The following is a 22,722-nucleotide window of genomic DNA, read 5'->3' as shown; positions in this document are numbered from 1 at the left end:
CCAAATGCAAAGCCTGCCCGATGTGTTTGGAGACTAAGCAAATACAGTACAATGAACTCACAATAGAGCTCAAGTCCCTGACCAACTGCAACTCAAGTGGGGTGATTTACGCCATTCTGTGTCCATGTGACCTCATGTATATTGGACAGACACAACAAAAAATCAAAAGTCGCATATTTCAACACTGTAGTCGCATTCGCTGTACTACCCAAGGGGCCCCTTTGGTAGATCATTTCATTGAAAAAAACCATTCACCAGAATCCATCCGTTGGGTGGTAATTGAAAAAATTTCCCTGGGCCCACGGGGGGGAAATTTGAATACCATTCTTGATATAAGGGAATGCAAATGGATGCAAAAGTTCCAGACAATAAGTAAGGGTTTGAATGAGCTTGAAGCTAGCTTCTCGCAGATGGCGGGACTGAATCCTGAATAGACTATGGGACATTTTAAACTCATTTGCTATATCCTACACTCTCTGTGTTGGTACAATGTAATTTGTTCATGTATCTATCCAGTACAATTATTTTCTATACAGCAATGCCTGGACATTTTCTTGGACATTATAATAATTGAACATCTTCTCAGCACCGTTGCGCTGTTAGTTCTGTCTGGTCCTTTACATGTTAAAAACTGTATATATATGTGTATGATATTTGACCCCTGACAGATTACACACGGCTATCAGAATGCATACATCAGTCTGTCACCACTGTGCACCCTTTCGAACACAGCCTCTTTAAAGAACTCTCTCAACTCATGTTAATACTTCGCCAGGAGGTGAGACGACTCATGCGAGACGCTCCCTTGAACGGGCAAGACTAGCCTCGTTTCTAATTGGACCCGCGAGTCGGGCCCCTTTTTCTATTAGTCACTGGCATTGAGCGCCTGCACCGCGAGCACACTCGGATGCAGGACGCCGACGGTGATACAGCACGGCTGTGCGTTCCCGTTCCTAAGGTAATGACCATCCAGATTAGCGCGTTTTTTCAGAAACACTCGCTCTGTGTGTCAGTACGTGCAGACTTAATCCATTATGCTAAATGCAACTCCCCTTTTCCTTACAGCATAAATTACACACCGAGGATCTAACTACATGTGCCCATCGGCTGTGTGTTGACCTACACGCCAAGTAAGTCCCTTCCGACCTACCACCCCCGGCCATTTTTTAATGTAACAAGTCTCAGGGCCCTGATGGCACCTTTTAATTGTTTTTCAGTACACTGTGGAGCTCGAGGGAGCCCCCCTTTTCGCAGACGGAACATTTGATGACCGTTTGATGACGTAGGTAACCACCCACGTCTATCTACCCCCTGTATATTATCACCTATCTCACCTTGTAGTTACTGAACTCTGTGTTCAAATTATTTTGTAGGCTCTCCCTTTCTCTTCCTGATGAAGACCCCACCATGAGGCCGTGAATTGCCCTTTAGCGTAACCAGGGGTCGAAACGTAGAACTACGCCTCCACTCTACACACCATAGGAGCTAAATAAGCGATGGATTCTTGCTACCTATGTGTGATGTGACTTTGGGAACCTTTGCTCATTAACTTGTTTGTAGAGGTTTTGCAATCGTCAATTTGGATGTAACCATTTTTGTCACCACACCTTTACCCTGTCCCTTTCACTTACTCACTTACTTTTTCCCCCCCTTTCTTCACTGAGAGCACCTTCTTTGAATACCGAATGTAATGATATTATAATTACATGGATATAATATGTTTACTCTTAAACTTTGGCTGCAATTGGATCGTACTCTGACCTTGCACGATTAAAATGCCAAAATGTATGAAATGAATAAGTTGTTCCATTACTCCGACCCATTCTCAAATTCAATGGTGAGTGGGTGTTTATTTGAAATTATTTGATACTGTTTTAACCCAGACCTAACCTTATTTGTACTGACCCACGGACCCAGGTCTTGAGTTTTTAGGGCCCCCCCCTTTTAATACTCATACTCTCAGAGCAAGGAGCTCCTTGCGAGGGTTTTCTTTCATATACAAATCATTCTAGATTAATTACGAATTGTGTATAGATAGGTTGATATCAACATGGAACTTGTGACCCTATCTTATACTGAGGATTACATAAAGAATCTTGTCGGGGTTGATACTGGGACTGTTTTCTTAACCACAACCAATGCTAGTGTAGATCACTCTCTTAATGAAAAAATTAACAAACTTGAAAGATTAGAAAAGAAGTTGGTACGAACCAAACTGCATGGCCATTTACTAACCGGCTACCTCAGAGCAAACATCATTCCCATTGGACTACAAGTCCGCAACGAACCTGCCATCTTCGTTGATAACCCCAAATTTAAAGAAGGGTTTAGCTTTGTGGCTAACAACTGCTCCCGGCACTGGATGGTGCTGGGAGTAGAGACCGCCAGAGACCAGGTAGAGCAGCTAACCAAGGAAATTGACGAACTCAAGGCTGAGATAGCCAATCACTCAGCCTTTGCTGAGGCTAAGGACACTTTGGAAAGACTTAAGAAGAATCTAAAAGATTTTGACGTTGAAACCCAAAATAAAAAGCTGGAGAAATTGGCAAAAGATATTCAATACTACGACCAAAAAAAGACTTATCCCTATTTACAACCGGAGTACTACAGACAAGACAATCAAGGCCGGTTCTCCAACCGAGGCAGAGGAGGATACAGAGGCACCAGAAGATATACGAATTTCTCTGATACGTCCTATAGTGGCGACAGCGACAACGACCATAAAACATCCAGAGCAAACTACCAACAACAAGACCAATGGTACCAGCCACCCGAACAACAACCGCCTTTTTTAGGAGAAGGCCAATGGAGACCACCGAGAGGACGTGGCCGTGGAGGATCATGGAACAACCGCTCGAACAGAGGAAACAACCAACAAAATTGGGACAATGGAAGGCAGCGGGACAGTACCCCCAAACAAGTACGTTTCCAACCAGAGGATCACGGGGAGAGGAGCACCCGCAGGAAGACCTACAGATGGTGAATAACATATCAGTGAGGACCAACCCGATCATGAACTTATCTAAATATACACTTACCAAGAATGAAAGTAGCATTCTCTGTAAAGGTCTATCCTACGTACCAACGTCATATCCCAACAAATTCAACATACAGACCGAGTTGACAAGATTTTTTAGAAAACTGAGGCTGAAATATTTCTTCAGGAACAAACCCACGCCAGCAATGACGGCTTTCACTAACCTGAGACCTCCGTCCACCTTTATGCCCACGGCATCCTCAGTGGCCCATGAAATCCTCACGTATGAAAGCACAGTCATGAGAGACGTCCTTCGAACCATTGACAAAAAACATTATGTTAGACACAACATCACGAGAGAGGAGAGACATGCACTGGAATCACTTAAGAACAACAAGGCGTTGGTTATTAAGCCAGCCGACAAAGGCGGATCAATAGTGGTACTAGATGTGGAAGACTACAAAGCAGAAATTCACTCTCAACTATCTGATGGTGTCAGCTACAGACCCTTAAGGCGAGACCCAACCAGAGAAATACGTACGGACATTACAGCCATAACGACCAAGGCACTAGAGATGGGCTTTCTCTCTAAAAAAGAATCTGATTATCTCAATGTGGGACAACCCAGAATACCAACTATATACGTCTTACCCAAAGTTCACAAGGACCCAGTTAAACCACCGGGAAGACCTATCATTTCCGGGTGCGGCTCCATATTGGAACCACTCTGCAAATATATTGATGTCTTTCTTAAACCACTAGCGGAGGCTACTCCCACATATCTGAGAGACACCACACAAGTCATCACCTTCATTGATAACAAGCCATTCAACAAAGACGAACAGATCCTGGTAACAATGGACATTGTCTCCCTATATACCAGCATCCCTCAGAGACCAGCACTTGATTGTATGAGGAGAGTACTTGACGGCCGGGACCAACCCACCACAGTACCAACAGAATTTCTAGTGGCACTCTTAGAAATTGCAATGACTAGAAATTTCTTCATTTTCCAAAGTAACTTTTTTGAACAAAGCAAAGGAGTAGCTATGGGCGCTGCCTTTGCCCCAGACTTAGCCATTCTCTACATGTCTGAAATGGAACAGGATAGCATCCTCTCACACAATAACCCATACAGAGAGATGATTGCATCGTGGCATCGGTACATTGACGATGTCCTCATGATATGGACTGGTACAGAGGAATCCCTCAAGGCATTCCTGGTCTGGCTAAACAACCAGTCACATGACATTAAATTTACCATGCATTCCAATAAAGAATCGATTGATTTTCTGGACTTAAGCATTAAGGAGAGGGATGGTTAACTCTACACCACCTTGTACCGCAAGCCATCTGAAAGAAATTCCCTACTAAGGTATACGAGTCACCATACCAGAGGGCTCAGGGACAATCTGCCCTTTGGCCAATTTCTCCGCCTACGCAGAAATTGTTCTCTCAAAGATGACTTTTTTAGGGAATCTGACGACCTTATCAGCCGACTAATAGATCGAGGCTACCCCCAACGCCTTGTCAAGAGATCAAGGAAGAGAGCTTGGTTCCAGGATAGAGCAACACTACTGGAACCTAGGACCAGAGCTACAACACAGGACCGTATGATATGTGTGACGACGTTCTGCACTGAAAGCAACGCTATTCGAAAGATTGTCAATCAGCACTGGGGATTGGTAGGAGAAATCTTGAAAGCTCCTCATCCTCCCATGCATGCCTTCAAAAGATCTAGGAATGTCAAAGACTTTGTGGTGCGCTCCCTGCTAGAAACCCCACCAACACCTACGATTCAAAGTCTATGGAATCTACCTGAACTAGTAGGCCACTTCAAATGCACCAAATGCAAAGCCTGCCCGATGTGTTTGGAGACTAAGCAAATACAGTACAATGAACTCACAATAGAGCTCAAGTCCCTGACCAACTGCAACTCAAGTGGGGTGATTTACGCCATTCTGTGTCCATGTGACCTCATGTATATTGGACAGACACAACAAAAAATCAAAAGTCGCATATTTCAACACTGTAGTCGCATTCGCTGTACTACCCAAGGGGCCCCTTTGGTAGATCATTTCATTGAAAAAAACCATTCACCAGAATCCATCCGTTGGGTGGTAATTGAAAAAATTTCCCTGGGCCCACGGGGGGGAAATTTGAATACCATTCTTGATATAAGGGAATGCAAATGGATGCAAAAGTTCCAGACAATAAGTAAGGGTTTGAATGAGCTTGAAGCTAGCTTCTCGCAGATGGCGGGACTGAATCCTGAATAGACTATGGGACATTTTAAACTCATTTGCTATATCCTACACTCTCTGTGTTGGTACAATGTAATTTGTTCATGTATCTATCCAGTACAATTATTTTCTATACAGCAATGCCTGGACATTTTCTTGGACATTATAATAATTGAACATCTTCTCAGCACCGTTGCGCTGTTAGTTCTGTCTGGTCCTTTACATGTTAAAAACTGTATATATATGTGTATAGATATTTGACCCCTGACAGATTACACACGGCTATCAGAATGCATACATCAGTCTGTCACCACTGTGCACCCTTTCGAACACAGCCTCTTTAAAGAACTCTCTCAACTCATGTTAATACTTCGCCAGGAGGTGAGACGACTCATGCGAGACGCTCCCTTGAACGGGCAAGACTAGCCTCGTTTCTAATTGGACCCGCGAGTCGGGCCCCTTTTTCTATTAGTCACTGGCATTGAGCGCCTGCACCGCGAGCACACTCGGATGCAGGACGCCGACGGTGATACAGCACGGCTGTGCGTTCCCGTTCCTAAGGTAATGACCATCCAGATTAGCGCGTTTTTTCAGAAACACTCGCTCTGTGTGTCAGTACGTGCAGACTTAATCCATTATGCTAAATGCAACTCCCCTTTTCCTTACAGCATAAATTACACACCGAGGATCTAACTACATGTGCCCATCGGCTGTGTGTTGACCTACACGCCAAGTAAGTCCCTTCCGACCTACCACCCCCGGCCATTTTTTAATGTAACAAGTCTCAGGGCCCTGATGGCACCTTTTAATTGTTTTTCAGTACACTGTGGAGCTCGAGGGAGCCCCCCTTTTCGCAGACGGAACATTTGATGACCGTTTGATGACGTAGGTAACCACCCACGTCTATCTACCCCCTGTATATTATCACCTATCTCACCTTGTAGTTACTGAACTCTGTGTTCAAATTATTTTGTAGGCTCTCCCTTTCTCTTCCTGATGAAGACCCCACCATGAGGCCGTGAATTGCCCTTTAGCGTAACCAGGGGTCGAAACGTAGAACTACGCCTCCACTCTACACACCATAGGAGCTAAATAAGCGATGGATTCTTGCTACCTATGTGTGATGTGACTTTGGGAACCTTTGCTCATTAACTTGTTTGTAGAGGTTTTGCAATCGTCAATTTGGATGTAACCATTTTTGTCACCACACCTTTACCCTGTCCCTTTCACTTACTCACTTACTTTTTCCCCCCCTTTCTTCACTGAGAGCACCTTCTTTGAATACTGAATGTAATGATATTATAATTACATGGATATAATATGTTTACTCTTTAACTTTGGCTGCAATTGGATCGTACTCTGACCTTGCACGATTAAAATGCCAAAATGTATGAAATGAATAAGTTGTTCCATTACTCCGACCCATTCTCAAATTCAATGGTGAGTGGGTGTTTATTTGAAATTATTTGATACTGTTTTAACCCAGACCTAACCTTATTTGTACTGACCCACGGACCCAGGTCTTGAGTTTTTAGGGCCCCCCCCTTTTAATACTCATAGTGAGATAAATAACGGTGATGGATCAAGCCCTGATCTTTGGACTGGGTAAGAGTGGTCTGCTTAATTCAGACACTCTGTTCATCACCACCCCTTTTCTGAATCGTTTTTGGCCACTATAGGTGTGGCAGGGTATACTCAGACAGAGTCCCTTTCTCACTGCACCATCAGGCTTCAAGCAAGCCGGGCCGAAGACGGCTGAAATGCCAGAAACCGGTCCCCGGTAGCTTGTCTCCTTTCTGCTGTAGATTTGGCTTTGTAGTTTAGTCTGCCCTGTTCCCATGATGCACTGGGCCAGGGACAGACTGATTTGCATATAGCCAGGTTCTGAGCTGGGATGGTGCAGTGAGATAAATAACGGTGATGGATCAAGCACTGATCTTTGGACTGGGTAAGAGTGGTCTGCTTAATTCAGACACTCTGTTCATCACCACCCCCTTTTCTGAATCATCCCTAGATCCCCAGACTGATTTTAAGTCTATTGTGTCCTTCCATAGGTCAAAACCCTGTTCAGACAATTGGGCAATAAAGGAAGCAGAGTAAATCTGTTTGGTGTTAGCATAACTTTCAGTGTTAATGTCAGTGTAACCTTATAATATAAGAGGTCGGGTCAGTGGTGTCAAACCCTGAAAAGTATGAACATTTCAGTGCGAATGTTGGGGAACTACTATTTGGTGGTGTAGGGCAATGTTCCCACTGGTGGTACTCAAAAACATTTCTAGGTGATATAGATTTGTGTAGGAAATGATGACCATACTGTTGGTAACAGTACAATGTCTCATAGTCTGAAGTACCTTCTAACATTTCAGTGTTCAGAAATGTTGCAGTTTTTTCTAAATCAGACAACATGTTATTAACAGTTTCAGTTTCCCAATCATCAGAAAATGTACTGGAGGTAGTGATATCACTTAATGAAATTAAATACATGAGAAAGTTTTAAAAGTTCGGTCGGGCCAAATATGTCAAAATCAACCTTGTCCCGCACTATACCATCTGGTAAAGGAACTGCTGTAATGTTCCCTAATGACAAGTCTCTTTGTTCACGATTTGATGGCTGATTTGGCTTCAGAATCAAGTTGACCGTTTGGGCTGTAGAGCTTTGCTGAAGGAATCTTCCATTAATAAGTATGATACAAGTTATACTAAGCCTAGACAGGAAAGAAAAAACAGTATCCCAGTAATTGCCCAGAGTTCTACCCAAGGTGATACCAGGTATGTATTTTGAAGAAAGTTTAGGAAGTTCTTTATCTGTTGCTTGTGTGATTGTTGGGCTGGCGTAGTTTCCAGTTCTCTTGGATCCAAAGAAAACGTATCAAAGTCCATGAAGTAGCCAGAAGCAGTTCGATCAATTGTTGGAATTGCTACGGGATTTGTTGAAATCACATTTTGCTCTTGTTGAGGCATGTTGACGTAGACCTCTGTATTTAGTCTAACAGCAACCTGGTTGTTATTTTGAGTTTTATTTTGAAGTTGAATTTCGGGTTCAAGAGGAACGAGTTCCATAGCATTGTTGCATAGTCCTTTATTCCGTACAGGAGGCTCTTCAAACGTGATGAGTCTTTCTGTTTGAAATTCTTGGATTTAGCTAGAGGAGAGCATCTGCTACTGTGAAGTCCGCAAGGCCTAATGCGTAGTATCGGCCACATAGTGTGATTTGATTATATTGATTTAGATAAATCTTTTCTCCTTTTTCCCGGCAAGAGGTGGCAAAAGTACACTTCTCATTCCTTGAATTGCTAGGTCATGTACAGGCTTTCTGTAGGATGGTTCAAATTCCTTTTTGTTTGCTATTTCCTCTCTGACCAGATCCCGGACTTTTGGGACCCAGACAGGTCTTGCTGTGACTGCTTTGACTTGCCCAGTAGTGGTCTGTTTTTTATGGATGTTACTTTGTTGTGTCCTGGATTCATTTATAACCTTCAAAACAGCCAAACGATCATGGATAGCCAATGGTTTCTCATTTGCCACTGCGCCTTCACAATCAAGATCAGGCACCCAGATTTGTGTCCTAAATAGGACCTTCGTATGGAGTAACACCCCCTGGAGAACTTCTTGGCAGGTTGTTGAGGACTATCTGTACCCCATATAAGTGATTGACCCAACTACCGTGCTCGCCTAATACCCTAGCTGTTACAGATTGCTTTAAGTCCCGGTTTTTTCTCTCCACAACCAAATTTCCCTCAGGGTGGTACAGAGAGGAGTACCGCAATGCTACATCCATACTTTCCATGGCCTCTTTGTAAGCCTGAGAGCTAAACGTCGGTCAGAATGTTAAGTGCCAACTGCGTATGTTTTTATACAGGCTCGCAAATCTTTGCTTACCAGTTCGAGCATCAGCCGAGCACTGGGGCCAGACCCATAGGAATCTTGAGCATGAATCCACTGCCAGCAAGATATACTTGTAATCCCCATCAGATTGCAAGGGGCCGCAAAGGGCCAGATACACACAAGCGAGAGGTTTGTCTGATTTTAATAATGGTGTCTGAGGGTGTGTTGTGGTGGAGCCTTTCATCTTCAGGCAGATGTCACATTTCAAGACATAGTCCTTAGTTTTGTTAGATCTGGCCACCAGTAGTGTTGTTTTAACACTTAAGTTGACCCTGTAACACTTGTATGTGCAGAATTTAAACCCTCCTGTGCTGCAACAATCAAACCTTTTCTACGATCCATATTTGGTATTACTCAATCCCCCACTCCAGGAATCTGAGCAAATGGAATGTTGTTTGCATCAAACGTATAGGAGTACTTGAGTGGAAATGTCTTTGGTACTGCTTTGCTGTCTTTGCGCGAAGCAATGACACCAACCATAATCTCACCATCTATCCTCGTTTTTGAATGAGTAATTGCAGCTATGGAAGCCGTGCATACAGCCGCTATCACGGCTTCATCAGCTAATGAATTCCTGGAATGTGAATGCCATCACGCTGATCACTCAGTGTATGTATCACGTGAGCCCTTGGTATATGTTTTTCAACTCCACTATATGTTCCCATAGCATTTTATGCTTAATTGTGCCACCTTTTGCGTCTTTGAACCTGTTTTGTTCCCAATGATGTAGATATGTATTTTATGGCTGCACACAGTAAATAGAATCACACACAATTAATACAGGGAATGTGTGATCCGTATTCATCAGTGCCAGTATTAGTGCTTTAACTCTGCTAACTGAGCTGTGCAGTCTCCAAGAGATTGCATTTTGGTGCAACTTGGATTGAACTTTCCATCCCGCATGTGTCCTTTAATGATAGCACATGCTGCGCTGTATTGTGTATTGTGGCTCACTCCCTATGGCCGGTTAAGCAGATCCGTCAGTGTAAATTATATATTAATACTGATCGAGTGGCAAGGTTCTATTTGGTTGAGGCCATTCTTGTTTGTATTGCAGGAATGCTTGTGTTTTTAGACTTGGATCAAATCTGTATTCAACGTCTGATGCAGTAAGAGAATTAGTCCATTGTATCCATCACGGATGTAAGGCTGTAGCATCTGGATTGCTAGCCTTTGTAACAGCTTCTAAAGCCGGTTCCGGATTACAACAATTATGCGTTTCCCCTGTAACAGTGCTCTTCCTCTTGCTACAACAGTCTGAACTGCTGTCAGGATATTCTCTGTTGAAGTGAAACACATTTCAGCATTTGTGTACAGGTGTGATTTCTATGCGATTGGTACTGTTTCGCCTTCATTAAAGTTTAAGTAGGTGTACCCGCATTGACCCGTTATTGCACGGATCACCAAGTGGCGCACCTTTATGCGTGTTTGTAAATGTTTTGAAGCTGTCATGTCTTCTTGTAGGGAACATAGGATACTTGTGTGCTTCTTTGTCCATTGTCTAATTGAGAAGTCAGGTTTTATTAGGTTGTAATAATAATAATAATAATAAGAGCATTTATAAAGCGCATGGCTGCACAGCTGTGTATCCCCGCGCTGATTGCTGAAAAAAACTCACAGAGAATCAAGAAGGGAATGGAATCACAGGCTTATTGAGGAAAGAGATGGGTTTTCAGTTTGGCTCTGAAAAGGGTTTCAGAAGGTTCCATTCTTAAATGAACCGGTAGGGCATTCCAGTGTTTCACTCGAGGTAGCGAAAGGAGCGGCCACCAATTTTTGCTCTGTGGACGCGGGGGAGTTTGAATAGAGACATTCCTGAAGGTTTTACTCTTTCTGTGTAATCCAAAATGTATGTTTTGCCAAAAATTAGGAATCCCAGTATTGACTGTAAATTTTTTATGATTTTAGAGGTTAGAGCAGGGCACACTTTTCTAAAAAGTTAGCTGCCAGACTTTTCCCTTAACTTGACAGCTCAAATCCTAAAAACAGGACATTGAAGTGGGCGATTTTTGATTTTTTAAAGGAAAATTTGTAGCCCTCTTAGGCGAATCCCATAATAATGGTGTTCACCCTGGTCAAGTGCCTGTCTAAGTCATCGTCTGTGACATAAATATTATCTACATAGGACAATGCTTCTTCATCAGATTTTTTGAGTAACTCAGTTACCCTTGCTGAAAATACCCCGGGGCTGTTCTCATACCCCTGAGGGAGACAACAAAATTGTCGCTGGGACCCCAACGCTGGGAATGCAGTCAAATACCTGCTTTTAGGTGCTATATTTTTGCAGAAAAATCCATTTGAGATATCCACTGTTGTTTTGTATTTTTTCCTCACAATGGTATTTATTAATGCGGCACTGTTTGCATTTTGAACAGCAAATGTCTTTGTGCAGGTGTTTAAATGTCGGTAATCTAAAACTAGACAATATGTTTTTTTCCGGTTTTGATAAGGAAAACAAAGGATTGTTCGTTGGTGATGTGCAGGTTTCAATGACCCCCTGATATTCAAGTTGATCTAAGAACTCCCTGACCTGTTTTTTTAGCTTCTTGCTTATTAGATATTTCCTTTGAGCATTTGGTTAAACTTTTAACAGGATCACGTTGTGGGTTGAATTCTCATTCCATCCCGCATTATTTTTGTATAATGCTGGAGCTTGGGCTACTGGCAATTCCCGTGCATACATGTGTTTTGATATGAATGGGAACGAGGTAGGAGAAGGCTGGATAAATTATATTTTCTCCCCAAGGGCATTCCATATCGAATGCTGGCGGCCAATCATGTTCAGCTTACAGGATGTCATAACCAGATGATAGGTTCTTCTAAAAGAGACCTTTTACTTTTCTGGGCTTGCCCCCTCTATTTGGAGTGTTATTTCATGTAACATATGTGGGACGCTCACCCTTTTATCTAGTGTTTCCACCATGATGTAATCGTCTGAGCCCATTCCCCATTCAGAAGTTAAGTCCTCAGAATGTTGGGCTTGTCTGATCTTCAGGCCTGCAACCTTCTTCTTTTTAAACTGAGGTTTTTATTTTGGCTTTTCTTCTTTTTTGGAAGTATAGTCTTGAGCATGCAGCTTGTCTCTGAACTGTGTATTCTCTTCTTTGTGTTATGACCGTCCTTCCCTCTCTGAGTTTTTCGATGAACCCTGAAAGGAAGGAGAGGAACGAGTATCAGTATCCAGATACCTGTCAGGTTTCCTAATGTTATCCCTATTCCTAAGGTTACACCTCTTTTCAGAGTGCTCCTTTGGAGGAGATCTACCTCAGGATTGAGATCTGTTTTCTGTAAAGTTTTGCTGTTTTTTATTATCCCACTTCATTTTAGAAGAAGCAGGAGTCTGCTTAAAAGTTTCCTTTTCAGGACTGCCCAACAGTTGTGGTTTTAAAGCTTTCCCACTCAAACTGTCTCGGCATAATTCTGCATCCGCAGTTTCAATTATTTTGGGTAGTTTGTTTGGTTGATCTAACGGACTGAACTCCCTTAGGCGTTGGTGGATTGCCAATGAAGCTGTTTACCCTTTTATATTAGCTAGCATTTTTGCTGATAGCCGTTCATAGTCATTTAATAACTTCATCCCTAAGTTTAGAGAAGGCTCTGCCCCTTACTCATTCTGTATTTGTTTTAATACATTGGGTATTAACGCTAATGAAGGAATACCATGGTATATCTGGCAGCAAAGACTGTACCCCAAGTGGTACAATCTTCTAACTGTGGTGTTATCCCAATGGGCAAGCAGATTGTTATCATTCTGTGTTTTTCACATGGGGTAGTATCCGGTAATACAGACTCTAACTGTGTTATTTTCTGAGCTACCCAGAATGGCCCATTACTGTGTGTAAGGTTTGTGGAGTGATTTTAGTTGCTGTACTCTGTGATTGAGTTCCATTTTCTGCAACTGTTGTTGGTTGGACTGTGAAAGTCCTCATGACGAATTGTGTTACGTTTCTGTAGATTTTAATTCAATCTTTGTGTTGAACGAGTAAGTCTGGCTGTGGCATTGTATCAATGGGGTGTGCAGGCTGCTAATATTGGCCATGTTGCTCCTGGTTTTCCTAATGAACCAAGCCTGACTCCTTTTACGTGGGGTAGGGCGACTTTAAGCCAGTATTGGTGTTCCTGGTACATGAGTGGAATGTCTATGTCCTCGAATGGACAATATTCCAACAGTGCATCTCCTTCTGTGTATGAGTGAAATGTATGGTTCGTACATCCACTGCTGGGAATGTAACCCATGATTAGAATACCTCTGTTTTGTTTGATTTGTGTGCCTCAATCAGAAAAGCAACTAAACCACTCCTATCTGGTAAACCATTGTCTAATAGTTTCATGGTGATAGTATGCCTGAATTTAGGTGCAATTTGAATTGCGCCTAAATCTTCTACTCCTTTTGAGAGGTGCAGATCTACTGCAGCGTTATGTTTGCCACCTGCCATTTTAAAACGAAGAAGTTTGTTCAAGGGAATTAAGATAAGGTTTTATTGCACAATTTTAGGAACACTATGTCCTTCAAGCTTGATTAACCACCAGCAATAAATAGGATATTTCGCCTACTCAGCTGTGGCGGAGTTTGTGCCCACCCACTCCAGACGTCGCTGGCGTTTTGTGAGTAGGGGTCTCTGAGAATAGCACAACTGACCTACTCAGATTCAACTGCTAAATAAGTACCCAACCAACATTGGTGGTGCCATGTTGTGTAGTTCCTATATTACCCATACAGAACCTGCGCATTTGGATAATATACACTGTAGGATTGGTAGAAGACTTAACTCTGAGCACCCCCACCAAGTATGTTAGCTTGTTTGCATTAGCTAGCTCACAGTGCCAGTAGAATCTCCTCTTATCAGGGAGAGAACATTTTCTGGCAACTTTAGGACATGACAACCCTGATCCCCCAGGATTGTGGAAAAAGTGTACTACCTTACGCTCAGTCACTCGTGCTCACTTACTTCATCTCAGAGAGTTACACAGAGGAAACAGTTTGGCGTGTTACAATAAGTATTTATTCCACAGTTGGTCTTCTAGTGTAAAATATATGTGCTGCGACAACCGTTAGACAGTATCAGTAATATATGATCAGCAGTACAGTGAATATAAACGGATAGTACAGCTCTACCATTTTGTAATATTCATAAACACATACATGGATATAAAATGCATGAAAAAAGAAAGCATGTGAACTCCTACAATGCCTTTCTAGATGTACCTAATTGTACCTAGCATGTGAGTAGGTGTGTAGCCAAGAATCCCTTTAGGTTTAGTCTAACCCCATTACCTGAAGCAAGAGAGTGTAGGACCCCATCCTGGTCTCAAGTTGGACACCCACAAGCGATGTTTAGACCGCTGTCAGCTGGAGCGTCTGCTTGCAGGAGCCTCAGCGTCTCTGGTCAGTGTTTCGGCCTTGAAGTCTCAGTTCCCTCTAACTAATACTAGCAAGAGGTTCTGTATTTATACAGAAAGGTATCTAGGGTTACTTTGTCCCTTGTTTCTTGTATTAGTCATTGTTGGGTTTGATGATGACGAATGGGATGAACCTTGTACGTAGATATTATGCAGTTGAATGTAGCCCCAGCCAGGTTTCCAAGAACCCTTATGAATATTCATTCATACTGTGTCAGTCTAAGATGAAGTCCTAGAACACCATTGTTCAGGGAAACCCCCCTTCTGCACCCAGGACTAGCACTAGGTAAAGGTTCAATCTTAAAACGCTTGTTACTGTGTAGTGTAGGGGAGGTGATGTAGGTGAAAGGGTATGATGTTACCCAAGCCTATATGTCGTGAGTGGCATAATACATTTTTCATCCCATGGGAGACCTCTGGGGTACCTATGCCCTGGGTACCATAGTACCATATATTAGGGACTTATAACGAGACCCCAGTATCCAATCTCGGATGTTCCTCAGTACTGAACACAACAGTTTGGGGAAAAACAGATGAACTGGGGTCCTGATTAGCAGGATCCCAGTCAGACCAGTCAAAAACAGCTTAGACCCAGGCAAAAAGTAGGGGTTACCATGCAGAAGGATGCAACTTACTACAACCAGCCACACCACACCACAGCCACAGAACACTACAACACAGACAACACACACAGAAAGAGACACAGTGCACATGCATCCACCTTTCATATCTCTCTTCCCTCTACCACAAAACCAAAGCACATGCCATTCCTCCTGCCCAGAGTCAGAAGACTCTTACCCTGTGGGCCCTTGACCTTTTCCCTACAACACATGCACCCCACCCAAATCCAAAGAGTCTGGGGTACCTCTTCGATCATACCTTTCAACAGCAACAACAAGCAAGGCTGGCCTCTCTGGTACTACAAATACAACTCCCTCCAAAAGCATGATGAGGAAAACTGGAATCTGGAAAAACACTCCCAAAAAATCATCTTCTCCTACCTACCCAAGTTCTTCTGCCTACGAGAAAAGCAAGAAAGTACCCACCTTTCCCATTCCAATGACAACTCTTAAGGGATAAAAGATCCGACCCATACCTCCTACTCATGATGTGTCTTCTCAGACAGTGGTGACCACACCACCCAATACAAACACAGTCGCTCCCACCCAAATACCACACCCAGTATTAATTCAAATTGATCCTCCCCCAGCTGACTCAGCCCCCACAACCAAAGAACATTTCACCTAAATGACTCCAAGCTGCCTGGACTGAATACCCCTTTCCTATTGATGGTTCACTGGCAGTTTTCTTAATGGCATATTTTGTGGCATATCTGTGTGCTAATTCACAAGTCCATAATTGGACTGGCCTTTGGACTTTGTTTTTTTACCTACTTTACCAAAATTTTAAATAAAAAAGTTACAATGTTCCTAAACTGTCCTCCTACTTTTTTCACATGTTTAAATGTTTATAGTGCAAGCTGATATATTAGTATTGTTGACTGCAGTTGCCTCTTGAGTTACATTATGAAGTGGCCAATGACATTAGTAAATGTTAACATGTATTGAATATTAAAAAGGTGGCATACTTTTCATCTTCTACCATCTGGCATGGTTATCATTTCAATTTGACTGGAGCTATGTCCACATGTTAATGCTTTGAGTATTAGAGCTGCTAGTTTGAAATGTGTAAGAGCTGTGATGAGTAGCTATGACGTCAAATATGTTTGGGTTGTCAAGCTAACTCTCGAATACCTGTTACTATAGCTGCACTTTTATGCTTTTTCATATGTGTTTTTCTGATTGTCATCTTAATGGTTGTTTGGTCAGTGTTGGTATCATCGTGGTGTTGTTCTTGTCTTCCACTTGTTAGAATGAAATTATTACGCTTTTGAATTGTTTTACGTGTTAGCATTTGCTGCGCCAATTTTGTGTAAGGGTGCCATTTTGTATTATAATCAAAACAAATCTTTTGCCATTTGCAAGAAACAGCCTTCTCTAGGTGTTGGTTCTTAGGACCTGTTTTTTATTCTACAGTAATGAATGCACTGTTCTTATTAGCGCATACCTTTCCTTTAGATGTAAGCCTTCTCCCACTAGTCTAGTGGTGGGTACAGGCAGAGGGACCTTGAATACTAGATAATATGTGCCGGCAGCAGAATCGAAACTTACTCCTTTGTAATTTATTATCCAGCTGCATTTGGTACGCAAGGCTGTGAGATAGTCGTGAGTGACCCAGGGTAACCCTAATCGGGCCACTACTTCCAGTTGGCGCCTGAACAGGAACTATTTCGTGGTGAGTGACCCATCCCCTTCTGCAGACCGGGGCGAGGTTAAGGCCATCGTAGGGTCAGACTGATGGATCAAGGATCCCTGCACGAAGAGTTTTTGGTACTCGCAGCTGCCCCTTCTGTCTCACCGGGCGGTGCCTCACCCAGCGATTATCCTGACTGGAGTCCTAAACCTCGGAACTCTTGGATCTAATAGTTTGGTGTAAAGAGTCGGCAGTGGAGAATCAATTTATTTGATCTGTATATATCAGGGTAGTTTTTTTTAGTTCTTTGTGGATACGGTACCATTTTGGTTTGTATTTGGTACCGTCTAAGGGCTGTCTTTTGGATAAAAGCATTTGAAATTGCTTTGCCAGGCATAAATAGTGAACTTGTTTTCTTTTGAGAATGCCTGGTGTCAGTAAACTGCTTTCTTTGTGCTGTTGCTGTTGTTCTGCAGATGCTCGATTGGAAGAAGCTCAGATGGCGCCTCCAGAAGGCACTCCGAATTTTGATATGAATGTAAAGCATGGTCTTGGCCGTATTATGTTTAGTACATTATGGCACAAATATACGAGGGACAATGCCAAATTGCAGTGGAAGTTGATGGGCACTTTTGATGAACAAAATATTGAATATTTACAAGAACAGTTGTATAACCCTTTGGACGCTATTGACGGAACCGTTCCGTCACGCCCTCGGGTGAGCTGTGCTCATGACGGAACGGTTCCGTCACGGCCCGCTCGCCGCGCCTGCGCGACGCTGATTTCGCGCCTGTGCGGCGCGTTTCATTAAGCGGGTGGGGCCGTGACGGAACCGTTCCGTCACAAGCACAGCTCACCCACGAGCCGTGACGGAATGGTTCTGTCACCCGCGCAGGTGAGCCGCGCGCCCCCACGACCGTTATAGCCGCCGCAGCGAAGGTGTTAAGAGACGAAGTAGGGAGTCTATGTTTGATTCCATCAGAACATGACACAAAGCATCTAGACAGAGGCGATTGAAGGCGGAAAAAGAGGCCCGGCTAATACAGACATTGACTCAGAAAGCTGTGGCATATGACAGGGAAAAACAGGAAAATGGAGTTGAATGTGAAGCTAGAAGGTTTGAATTACAAATTGATTAATCGCATGTGGTTCAGGAAGAAGATGACACTTTTGTGGAAGAATTGTTGAATACCCGACCCTTGCCTCCATATGCCCCGCAAAGAATATATCCCACTGTTCAAGTGCCCTCACAACTGCCCATTAGAGTTGTGTCCACTATCTCTCTACCTGTGTCTTCCTACTGTTATGTCAACAGCTGTGGCTTCGGCTGCTCCTCCTCCTCCTCTTTCTTCTGTTTCATTGCTGCCTGTGGCCACTGTGACTGTTAGTACTCCTGCCACACCTATTGTCTCAGCATCTCTCTCACCAGCTCTTTCTCCCACAACACAACCCTCAGCAACGATAGTGCATGTTACTTCTGTTGCTTCTCCCACTGTGGTTTTTCATCCTTGAACATTGGAATGTAGTGGGACACCGGTACGTGAATTTGAGGATAGGGACTGGATGAAATTTAAGGAACGCATGAGACCGTTAGTGCGATCTGATGTGAGAGATGATGAGAAACAGGTAATAGCCAATCAGTCTTTACAGCTGGCTGGTAATCCTATTTATAGTGTAGAGGATGGCTGGGCAACTTTGAGAGATTTTGAGCACTTTATACAGCAGCATGCCCTTAAACACATGTGCGCAAAATTAACTGGTCTTGGGCAACAGTATTTTGAAGCAGAAGCACCTCAAATTTATATGACATTAGAGATCAAGGGCCCGATGAGGGTGGCCCAAATCCCGATCGGTAACAGTGAAATTTGGTATTTTCACCGTAACAGACCAGTATATAGGCATGCGCGATGTAGGGAAGGAATCAGTAATAAGGAATCTGTAAATACCGATTCCTTATTACTGGTTTCTAATTTACCGAATCGGAATTACCGAACACCCAAATACCGAATTGGTAAATAAGAAACAGTAAAAACGATAAAAGAGATGTATGAAAATTCGGTAATACCGAATTTCACGAAATTCGGTATTTAGGAGTCGGTAATTAACACTGACTGAAAGCAGGTGGTAATTAGGTGCAGTGTATATAAGCAGTCCCAGAATGCAGCAGTGTGATCACTATGGTGGCCTTCTATGTAATTGCAAGGCGGTTACGGCTACAGGCAGCAGGAGTGAAGGTCTGGAGATGGGAGGAGCACCTTTGCAGACAGCGCATCACACTCTTGCAACGTACTGAGTCAGAGATCCATGAAAGATACAGGCTAAACCTCCACACCATCCTGGACCTGATAAGGGACCTGCACCCACTCCAGGAGCATCCAACACCAAGGGCGCACGTCATACCACCACATGTGCAGGTGCTCTGTAGCCTACACCTACTTGCATCTGGCAGTTACCAGGGGATTATAGCTGTGGTAGGTGGGGTGTCACAGAGTTGCCTGTTCTGTTTCTTCAAGAAGTTCCTGGATGCCACGATGCAGATAATGCATCACCACATAAGCTTCCCAAACACACAAGCGGAACTGCTGAAAACCAAGACAGACTTTTACCAAATGGCACAGTTCGTGCATGTCATAGGGTACATTGTTGGTACACACATTCCAATCTGCCCACCTGCAGCCACTGAGTATATCTACAGAAACAGAAAATCCACCCACTCCATAAATGTGCAGGTAATTTGTGAAGCAGCCACCATAATCACCAATATTTTGGCCAAATTTCCAGGGAGCACCCACGACTCATACATTTTCCCGAACAGTGGAATCTACACATGCCTCTCTGCGGGAGAATTTGGAGAAGGATACCTGCTAGGTAAATCACTGTGACACATCCTGATGGATCCTGCCGATGAATGTGTTGGTGTTTGTAATTAATGGTGCTCTCTTTCTCACCTAGGTGATAGCACTTATGCTGTGCGGTCATTCATCCTCACTCCTCACCTAAACCTATCAACCCCAAGTGAGAGACGATACAATGTGGCACACAAATCAACAAGCAACGTTGTGGAGCGCATGTTTGAACTATTGAAAAGCAGGTTCCGCTGCCTCTACAAAAGTGGAGGTGCACGTCAGTACACACACATCATCTGCTGCAAAATCATTGCAACTTGTGCTATGCTGCACAACCTTGCCACTAAGAAAGGTACAGAAGTTGAATTAACGGACTCTGAGGTTCGATGATGATGAATTTGCTGAGCCAGAGCCCAACGCAGCAGGAGTGGCGTCAGCACCAGATGGGAGATAAAGACGAGCAGAGATCACACACAACTATTTTTGAGTAAGTAAGGAGAGACAGCCAGTTGTTGCATTTGAATGAAGTAGTTTAATATTTTGCCACTACGCCACTACACAAAGGGCTCATCCTACCAGTCCTATTTGTGACAACCCTAAGAGGATGTCATGGGTTAATTCACCCAATTAAGTACACAAAGTGTGGGCTGCACTAACGCCTGCTGCCACGCACAACACTGCTGGATTTCCTCAGCAGACTGTCTTCACTGGCAATGTATCCAGTGCCAGCCCCATGACGTCTGCTGCTCCTCTCGGTCTCAGTTGTAGGGGGACGTTATGCTGCTGCGACTGGTCGTCTGCTCACTGTCGCCCACATCACCTGCACAAGTATTGGCAGCCTGAGTTGTTAGGAGCACTTCAAGTGCAGTTGTGACTTTGACAAGCCCCCTAGAGACATCACGGCTGCAGTGTGCCATCCCATCCTGCATGGCCACGGAGCGCCTGCAGAGCAGAGAAGTGGCAGTTGAGAGGTGGTTCACCGCCTTTGTATGGTTTTACATACTCTGCCTCTCCCTGCTTGGTGCCATCCTGTCCTCATCAAGTTTGTTGCACAGCAGCATCACTGACAGGGACATGTCCCTAATGCCCTAAGCCATCTCTATCATGCCTTCAGCCAGCGTGGAGGTCATAGTGCTGATGACCTTCTCAATGTTCACCATGTTAGTATTCAGGTGTCTCATTTGCGGCTGTACAGACTGTATTCCCTTCCCTTGCAGGCGCTGAACCATGACCATGTTTGCCTCCAGCCCAGAATACACACCATGCTCCTCACCCTGCAAAGGTGGACTGCGTTCCCTAGCCCTGCGGCGTCTGGCACCTGTGTGTGATCTCTCTGAGGTGGACTGCAACCCTGCATTACTGCCATCCACTGACACAGCCGAGATTTCTCCACCTCTGGTGTCTTCCAAGGACGACTCCATCTCTTGAAGTTTGGCAACTGCATGCCTCCTGGGTCTTGCCACTACCGTTGATGTTGCTGCTGGTGATGATGCCAGGGATGGTGATGCTAGTAGTGGTGGTGATGCTGGCAGTGGTGGTGATGCTGGGTGGTGATGCTGGCAGTGGTGGTGGTGGTGTGGTGTGCCCTGCACTTGCACTAGCCTCCTCTGATCTCTTCTTCCGGGGGTGCCCTTCCTGCCTTGACTTGTGCAGACATGCACGATATCTTGCCTGTGGGCACAAATTGTATATTGCTCACTAGTCTGGTAGCCCTAGGTAGCAACATTACATTTTCATTTCTGGCACACTATCTTTCTGGCCTCTGCTTGCTTATCACTGATGTGTGTCACATGCCTTGGTGTTCAGTGGGATGACTGTCATGATACGTGTTACACTGACTACATCTCCCATAATGCATTGCTGGTGTTTAGTAAAACCTGTACTGGAGTGGGATGCACACAACCTCATTGGAAATGGGGATAGGGAATGGGGGGCGCAGATTAGTGTGCATGCTTCTTACCTTGTTTGTTGGCAGCTCTGGCTCAGCTGTCTGCATCCAAGATTCCGCAGATGCTTTCAGGCTCTATGGTGGACTCCACAAGCTGTTCAAGTGCAGTCAGTGCAGGTGGCCTGTTCTTTCCTCCTCCTGTCTGGATGGCTTGTTTTTTAATTTCAGCCATCTTTTTTTTGTGAGGATCCATTCAGCCACTTACAAGGACTGTTTCCCAAACAGCTTTGTATGTTGTTTGACCACCTCCTGAATCAGGACATGAAGCTCCCTTTTGCAGAATTTTAAAATTATCTTCCTTTCAGCACCTTCTTTGTCGGTCTCCTTGTTAGCCATTGTGCAGGTTTTACAGGAAAAGTTCTCCAAGTGGCCCCGGTGTTGTCCTCTACACTCCCAGCCTCTCCAGAAGGTTCTGAATCAGTGCACCTGCATGGGTGTGGCCACTTCCTGGTTGGGAGGTGGGGTGGATGCACAGGATTGGCTGATCCCTCAATTGCTGGTGTTTTGAATTACCAATTCGGTATTCACTAATTTGGTAATGCAGATTTGGTAATACCGATCGGTATTAAGGAATCGGTAATGTTTTTTTCCGATTTTTACCGAGTCAGTAAAAAAGACCAAATTTTTACCTACATTGGAGATTCCGAATTCTTAATACCGAATCGGTAAAATTCGGTTTTGAGAATTCGGAATATCACTTTTACCTACATATGGCCCCAAGTGTATATTAGTGAATTGGGTCCAGAACAAGTTTTTGCTAATGTTAAAACAATAATAGCTTATAGGGGAAGACTACATGAGAAAAGTCTCAGGTCAGTGTGAAGGACTGGGTTATTTAAGACCCAGCGGTGCCAGGGGACAACACCTGAAACCTTCGTGGGTAACCTGTTCCGGCGTACAAATGACATAGACACGGGACACTTCCTTCGGCGTCAAAGATTCGAGGTTTATTACTGCAGGGAACACAGAAGTCACGTGAAGTACACAACATGTAAGTTTGCGGAGTCTGATTGAAATTGCTACTGTGGGTCGCTCCTTTTTATACAGTTTTCTCTCATAGGTTAACATGGTACACAAAGGTTACAACTCGGTTCCCATCGTAAAACCATATGGGGTTACTTTCATGTATTCAGGGCCCGGAACATAAGTACGGAAACGTTTGGTGGTTCC

The sequence above is a fragment of the Lissotriton vulgaris genome, chromosome 6, assembly GCF_964263255.1.
Source record: "Lissotriton vulgaris chromosome 6, aLisVul1.2, whole genome shotgun sequence".
NCBI classification, from domain to species: Eukaryota; Metazoa; Chordata; class Amphibia; order Caudata; family Salamandridae; genus Lissotriton; species Lissotriton vulgaris.
This window is presented reverse-complemented; position numbering follows the sequence as displayed.